The sequence below is a fragment of the Anomaloglossus baeobatrachus genome, unplaced genomic scaffold (assembly GCF_048569485.1).
Source record: "Anomaloglossus baeobatrachus isolate aAnoBae1 unplaced genomic scaffold, aAnoBae1.hap1 Scaffold_123, whole genome shotgun sequence".
Lineage (NCBI taxonomy): Eukaryota > Metazoa > Chordata > Amphibia > Anura > Aromobatidae > Anomaloglossus > Anomaloglossus baeobatrachus.
Window position 1 is genome coordinate 93,131 of NW_027441893.1, and position 8,487 is coordinate 101,617.

Below are 8,487 nucleotides of genomic sequence, written 5' to 3' on the forward strand. Positions count from 1 at the left end.
ACATCTACATTCCTCCTTTTATTCGACATGTCCGCGAGACCCCCGGGTCGAGCCACTCTCTTAGAAGGTCTGGATCCGACCAACGGCGGCTGCTGGCACAGGGGCAGCACAAAAGCATTTTTGTGGGTTCGGATATTCAGAAACCCATGAATGAAGGATGACGTGTTTTAAACAATAATGAAAACTGTTGAAAAAAGGGCTTGGGACTCTTTGAAAGAAGCAATAAATACGTTTCTAGGTAACAACAAAGAATCAAAATTTAAGTCCATCGTGGAGAACATGCTGAAACGTTTCAAAGCCTTGGGTTGTCTAATGAATTTGAAGTTACATTTTTTACATTCCTATTTGGACTACTTGTCTGAAAACCTTGGTGCTGGTGGGAAGAACAAGAAGGTTTTCATCGGAATATCAAGGAGATGGAACGACGATACCAAAGTAAATGAAACGTGAACATGATTGCCGGATGCTTCACAGAGAAGATCCACAGGCCTTCTATAAGAGAAAAGGGGGATCTAGAGAAAAGGAAAAAGTGCAAGAATAAATTTCTAATAAAGTTGCAGAATGACTGTACAATAAATAAATGTATTTTATATATAAAATTGTGAATATTTTTGGTTACAATAAGTATTTTTCTTGTTCATGTCACTTGTATGTAACTTCACACATGGATTGTACAAAATCAATATTTGATGGTTAAAAAAAAATATTTATTTTTTTTTTTAAATCAGGACATTAGAAAACATAATAATCAGTCACTGGATTTGAAGTTTCATAAACCAAAATTTTACATAGCTGTGTAATTTGTCGGGCACCCACCGACAATAGAATAGCGCCAGATTTAGGAAGCTGGCTGAGGTCTGCAAAGTCTGTAGCCAGGTGACAAAATTGTCCAACCTGGGTTTCTTCCTTAAGTAGTCTCTGGTATGATGATATGGTATAATCCTGGCAGCCGGAGTCGAAATCCCTAGATTGCGGTTATGATCTCCAATCGGAATTGGAGCCCCTAGATTGAAGCCATGTAGCCAAGTGATCCTCTAGTTGAAGCCAAAGTCCCTAGACCGAGTCCACAAGGCATCCTGGTTCTGATCCCCTAGCCAGCTCCTAAGAGCTTAGACTAGATCATGCAACATCCATCAACAACCTGGTGACTCCAAGAAGTCCCCTTTTATAGCCATAACCTTCCCTTAGGATATACTGTGCCCTTATCAGATTGGTTGTACAAGGTTGCTTCTCTTATTGGATGAATTTCAAGCTGCATGGATAATGTTCATTTAAATGATGTGGATAGAAAGACTGAAGATATCTACATGTAGTCTGAAATCCATCATGAATCAATACTATTTTACACAGTCATAAGCAGCCCATGGGCATTCACCTGCATTCAAACCAATAACAGCTCATAGACCAGACAATCCATCTACCACTGGACCAAAGACAGGAAGTTAAATCCACTGCCTGCGGTAACCAACTTAATCCTATAGGCTACTCACACAACAAACCCAACAGAAAGGAAAAAAACATGGCTTCGATTATCCATCCAATGAAAACGCATAACCATTGTGAGCCATTGGACAATGCAATTGGACACTTGGTGACATGGTGCACGGCCCAATGAATCAAGTCTTTACTTCATATTCACGGTTTAAGCCCTTGGGTTCTAATGTGCCCAGAGTACATATCCAGAAAGATTCTCTTTCTTTGAGCTAAACACAAGTCAACAATACATTGTAAGCAGATTCTATTACCAGTCCCACACCATTTTGTGACGCATAATCACACAGTGATCCAATTAAGATTCCAAGTCATCGGACATGTCCAAGCCATACGCAGAGGAGGCAATAGAATTAGGAAGCTCAAAGAAAGGGAATCTTTCTGGATATATACTCTGGGCACATTGGAACCCAAAGGCTTAAACCATGAATATCAAGTACAGACTTGATTCATTGGGCCATGCATGGACATAATGGACATAATTCTAATAGGCAGGACAGGTAATAAGGAGCACAAGTTATATGCTAAAATGTGTTGTGTGACAAGACAGACACAGGAAAGGACATGATAACAGGTGTAGGGACCAACAAGGTGAGACAAGGGGTATCAGGATAGGGTCAAGTAGGTATGAATGTAGTAATGGGGCAGGCATAGAGAATTGTATGTGAATGTGAATTACAATAAATCACTAAGGAAAGGAATATGTGAGTGTGTGCCTAATGTAAACTAATATTGTACTGGCAAAATTATAGATGGAAAGGGAGAAGGGGAGGGGGGAGAGAGGAGGCTGTAATTGACTACAAGGGTATGAGTTATGAGTGATCATAGGGATAGTGTTACATAAGTGGAAATACCTATGGAGGACCGGATGTGTAAGCGCATACCTTATACAAACCTATAGAGTGCTGATGGGTGAGAGTGTGATGTTAGATATAAGACATCCTATAGTGAATAGTGAGCCGTAATCAAGTGCAACAGGGATATTTCACGTGACTATGGGAACCTGGAAGGTAAAGAAAGGGGAGAAAAAACTGTTAGACAAGGTAATCAGACATAATGTAACCAGTTGATCAGACATGATCACCTGGTTTGAGACCCCCTGCCTTACACTATATAGATATCATGTTCATTCCCCATCTATCTTGCTCAGGAGAGCATCTCCCTCCCCCGGCACCAAGAGCAGCTCATACTGAATTGTTACATTGACTAGTAACACTGCACACAGAAATGCACCTTAATATTCCACTGTTAACCCTTTCCTCCCAGCAGTAACACACAACTCCTCACCTTGATATCATGGTGATTTATGGTCAGAATGACTTCAATGCGATCAGTGATTTCTATTCTAGCTCTGCTCACATAGATTTTATATCCACACTCAACTATAGGCCGTTCTTCATATTTTGGGGGCTTTTAGTCAGATATACTAGTTTGTGCCTGTATAGTATTGGTGTAGATGGGAGTGTAGGGCATGGGTTACATGGCACTGTGGTGGAATACTGATGGGAGGTATTGGTGCTGTGTTTGATGCTTCTACTGGGTATTTTCCTACAAATACTGGAACAGCTCACTGCTTAGAATGATCCTTCCCAGCTCTATAATATATTATATATACCCCACAATGCAGGCTCACACACACATTTGTCTCAAGTGTGTTGTAGGGACACAGATACAGTCTTGGTCATGTGACTAAAGGCTACTTTACACACTGCGATATCGGTCCCGATATCGCTAGTGTGGGTACCCGCCCCCATCTGTTGCGCGACACGGGCAAATCGCTGCCCATGCCGCACAAACACCGACCAGACCCGTCACACATACTTACCTGCCCGGCGACGTCGCTGTGTCCGGCGAACCGCCTCCTTTCTAAGGGGGCGGTCCGTGCGGCGTCACAGCGACGTCACTGAGCGACCGCCCAATAGCAGCGGAGGGGCGGAGATGAGTGGCCGGAACATCCCGCCCACCTCCTTCCTTCCTCATAGCGGCTGGGAGGCAGGTAAGGAGAGGTTCCTAGTTTCTGCGGTGTCACACGGAGCGATGTGTGCTACCGCAGGAGTGACGAACTACATCGTTACTGCTGCAGTAACGATAATCGAGAATGGAGACCCATGTCACCGATGAGCGATTTTGCACGTTTTTGCAACGATGCAAAATCGCTCATCGGTATCACACGCAGCAACATCGCTAATGCGGCCGGATGTGCGTCACAAATTCCGTGACCCCAACGACTCCGCATTAGCGATGTCGCAGCGTGTAAAGCCCCCTTTAGTGGGAGTGGTGTACAGGGTCTTAGCAGTAAAGAGTATTCCATATTTCTGCCAGATACCCACAGAGATATTGAAATCTGAAAAAAGAGACTTCTGCTCATTGAAGGTAAGAACTGCTCACATAGCGTTCAACTCCACAGCAAACGAGTGCTCTAGCACTGGCATCTCAGCAGGGATATTCCCCTACTACACATGTGTGTCTAGGTCACTGTGACAGTTTACAGGACATAACTCAGGGCACCTAGACAGAAGGCAGAGGGACTACTTTCTATTTCTGGCGTAGAGCTTAGTACAATATATATATATTTATACTATTACATGGGACACATGTACCTTGTATTACCATTATTCGCTGTATATGAACCCCTTTTCTCCGGGCATTATTTGTCTATAGCATTTTTCACGAACCTGAGGCAACTGAGAACCCTTCAGTGAAGGAATTCCACTAACCCTCACAATACCTACCAGGGGCCTCCCTGCAGTAACTCAGGTAGTTGTACCCATTCTCTTTCCGCATTCTATGTGTTCTTCTTCTTTCTTCTTTTTTTTCTTTTTTCTTCTTTTTATTTCTATCATGTAGTTCAGGGGTTTATAGATATATGTCCTGCATCTCATATTTCCTTTAGTGGTGCTTCTTACCCATTCTCATATCATTTACCCTAGTATTTCATGATCCTGAGGCGACTGAGAACCCTTTAATAAAGGAATCCTTTTTCACCTGAATTGTCAAGTGATACTTACCAGTGACTATCACGTAATGTTACAGGTAGTTCCATTTTCTTCCTCTTCTTTCTCTCCTTTCTTCTTTGTCACACGGTCCATTGTGTTATAGCCCACGTGTCATGATAACACTTGTACCATCTTTTCATTTAGATTCCACCTACAATTATTTACCGATTCCAGTTCTGGAATAGGCTTTCATCATCTACTCACTAGAATTCTCAAGTTCATAAGGTACTGAGACATATACATGTTCACACCATTATAAAGAACAAAGTATAAACATTGAGGTTTTTCTCACACCCATGTTCCTGTGTTCTTTGATATGATATGTGTTCATTTCCTTCACTATATAGGATTGCAAGTTTTCCATTTGTACCTTAATGGCAATGACGCTATACAATTGAACACATATCATCCTGTTATCCATATAGGTGTGTATTTACCTGCTTGACTATTTTTGGTTGTTTGATCCAGAATGTTTCTCCAGATAGGTCATGTGGAAATTTTCTTTCCTCAGTACAAATGTTTTCACTATGGCTTTGGAAAATTTTTTTGTATGTGCATCATGGTCATTTGACCCATTGTACTCTCAAGTAGCAATATATTGTACTGTTATGTTGTACTATGTACTAATTACGTGTTTATATGGTTTTGTAACCCTTTATGATCTTAGATAACTTTATCCTTGATAAAGACCTAAAAACAAGTTCAAAACGTTGGATGAATTATCCTTTTGCACAAATAAAGAATTTTCAGCATTCTAAGAGTTCTTTTCTTACGTTATTGATCACTATAGTGTGCCAGAGCTATTTCTATTGAATTAACTCTTATTTTTTCTGAGCACCTGCTATATACACAGTGAGCCAGACATATTCAATTTTCATTCAGAAGGCAGAGGGAAGCCTTAGCAGCTGAGCCTATATCTTGGCTTGTGAGCATTAGAACAGGCCGGCGATTACAGGGTAACATGAAAAATGTCCAGCTTGCATTATGACTAGAACATGACAATATCCTTTTAAGTACTAACCTATGATGCGTTCCTAAGCAGTTGATGTTATATGTTCTACATTTCATTTTCTGCATACTTTACAAGTAGTAGAATTTGCTTTGATATAGGCAACTGGATTTTCACAATGAAAAGGCAAAGGATAACGCCCGAAAAAGACGCCATACATTATGTCAGTGCCATCACTGACAAACCTGGATTGACCATGAAATACATCAATCCCCTTAAAGGTGAGTTAAAACAAGTTTTAACTAAATTGCCTTAATATTATCATGCATTAGAATGACTGTCTTAGGTAATGATAAATATTTTCTACAGGAAGAGGAGTGTTTGCTGAAACTGAAATCGAAAAAGGGAGTTTTGTTGCAGAATATCGAGGTGAGCTCACGTATGCACTTACGATGGTAGACAACTACTCGAGATTTATGGTTGTGGTACAAGTCAAAGATCTAATGGCCCATACTGCAGCGAAGGTCTTCCAAGCACACTTATGCAGACCTCATGGCTACTCAGAGAGAGTCCTCACAGATCAAGGCACTGCCTTTGAAGCGGAAATCTTCAAGGACTTCTGCAGCTTTTACCGATGCAGGAAGATGCGTACTACACCCTACCATGCTCAAACCAATGGTTATCAACCTGCTCAGGACTTTACCCCATATTCCAGATGTGGCCTTACAAGTGATTTATAGAGGGGTAACAATACGTTGGGATCATCGGATCTAATCTCCCTTTTTATACACCCTAAAATCTTGTTTGCGTTAGAATAAACAATAACATCATAAAGGTATAGCAGTACCGTTTCAAAGTTTCGGTGTCCCAAGCAGCATTCCATCAGCCTCTGGAAGGTTCCTGGCAAATTGCACAGCTCGAAGGGCATGCTTTTGAACTCGCAGAGACCCATCGGGGTGGCAAAGGCGGTCTTCTTCCGGTCTGCCTCAGCAACGGACACTTGCCAATAGTGACTAGTGAGATCAAGGGTAGAAAAATAATTTGCAGTTGTCAATGCAGCTAGCTATTCCTCAATACAGGGGAGTGGTGCTGTCCTTCTTCTTTAACAGGACCAACGGAGCTGCCCAGAGGCTACAACTGTCACGGATAACCCCAGCCTCCTTCATGTTGCTCAACATGTCCTTGGTACACTGGTAATGTGCAGGTAGATTTGGCTTATATCTCTCTTTGATGGGTGGGTGTGCACTTGTGGGGATGTAGTGTTTGACCCCTTTTATTTTTCAAAAGTCTAGCGGATGTTTGCTGAAGACTTGCTCGTATTCTTGCACTAGCCTGTAGACCCCCTTCTTGTGATGTGAAGGTGTGGAGTCAGTGCCTACGTGTAATTCCTTACACCACTCCTCTGGCTGACTTGGTGAGCTGTCACTGAATGGGTGGGCTGAAGCAATGGTGGATGCTGCTGTTTGGATAGCATGTGTATCTACTGAGAACAGCTTATCAATGGTGGCAAATCGGAGCAGCTTAATCTTTTGCTCTCCGCAGTTCAACACTCTCATGGGCACTCTTCCCTTCCATATTAATGAATAAAACTATGATGTAAATAGCATATAGATACCCCACAAATGCAGATAAAAGTAGGTTATGGGAAAAGGGGGAAGAGAGAAACAGGAAAATAGTGGAATAAAGTATAACTTCCAGGTGGGAGAGGAAATGGCAGCACAGCCAGTGGAGGTGAAGCAAGGGGAGCCTGCAACTAAAGAGTTGAGAGCGTTATCACATGGTGACTGAGCCTGATTGTAACGGGAGCATAGAGGTGCCGATCCTGTCTTACCTGCGTTGGTGTAGAAGTGGGTGTCCTGTGGTGGAGTCAGCTATGTGCAGTGGTGGCCGTGGGTTCTTTTATGTGCGACCGTAGTAATAGCTGTGCCCACTTCCTGTATGGGAGTGGAATGCAGTGAGGCTAATGGAACGCACGCCTGCGCATTTGTGTTTAACGTCGCGCATGTGCAGAACGGAGAAAAGGCTGCGCTCACTTCCTAATGAAAGGGAGTGAGACGCAGCTGGGAAGGGAAGGGAAAAGATTAGGGTTTGGGGATGATGAAAGGGCTTTCTACGGGCAAGGATGGCAAAGGGTGGCAGTGACGGAAAGTCAGGCAGATGGTCCTGTCCTGTCCTGTCCGTCCGTCTTTTTGTATCATGAATTGGAAAGACTGCAAGGGGGAGGGGAGGTGCTTGTGCCCAAAAGGAGGAGTTATTCAGATTCATTGCAGTGGGCGGCGGCTGCAAAAAGTACCATTCTCCTTGTTTTTGCTCTGCAAAACAGCCTTTTCAAGGGTTTGGCTTGGGTGACAAAATGTCTTCTGTAGGCGTGGGTTTGTCTCCCTCTCCCTAAGATGTGTCCGGTATAGGCCAGGGTGCCACTCAAGGCCGTAACCAATTCGGGTTATAGCTTCTCGGCCTTTTGGCTAAGATCAAGTGTAGTTTCGGAGGACGCTACCTTGGTCGGTACTGGAAGGTGCCTGGGATTGCACGTCTGCCGGCCTTGAGGGAGTGTGTGCGCCTTCTGGTGACACATAGCCCTCTTGTGCCTGGACGGTTCCCAGGCAACGGGAGGCGATCACCTTTGTTATTTTGAAGTCCTACTGATAAACAGAAAAAAAAAAAATTAAATCTGTTCTTATCAGTTTAATATCTGATACGTCCCCTCTCTAGGGACCATATATTAAATGGATTTTTAGAACAAGGAGATGGAAAAAATCTTGCTCTGTCCACTCCACGCATTGACCTGGTATTGCAGTACCTCCAGGACCGGTGCACCCCTTCTTAACCGAGTTTCCAAAAGCAGAACTCAATTCACCTGATTCAAATGAGCCTCATTAGTGAATTGAAAGAAAGCAAAAACTTTATATGCACCTCAATTTGGCCAATTCACTTTTCACACTTTCACCCTTTTTTTTTATCTTTCACACCTTTTACTTGCTTTATTGATGCAAAAGCTGTGCCAAATAGCAAACTCATCTCCACTCAACTTGACCAACTCTGCTATGTCCC

General features: G+C 42.9%; 1 pseudogene; it reads left to right on the plus strand.

Moving 5' to 3' along the window:
* Nucleotides 1–8,052: 8,052 nt before the first annotated feature.
* Nucleotides 8,053–8,258, plus strand: LOC142260536 (U2 spliceosomal RNA; annotated as a pseudogene).
* The last annotated feature ends 229 nt before the right edge of the window (nt 8,259–8,487 follow it).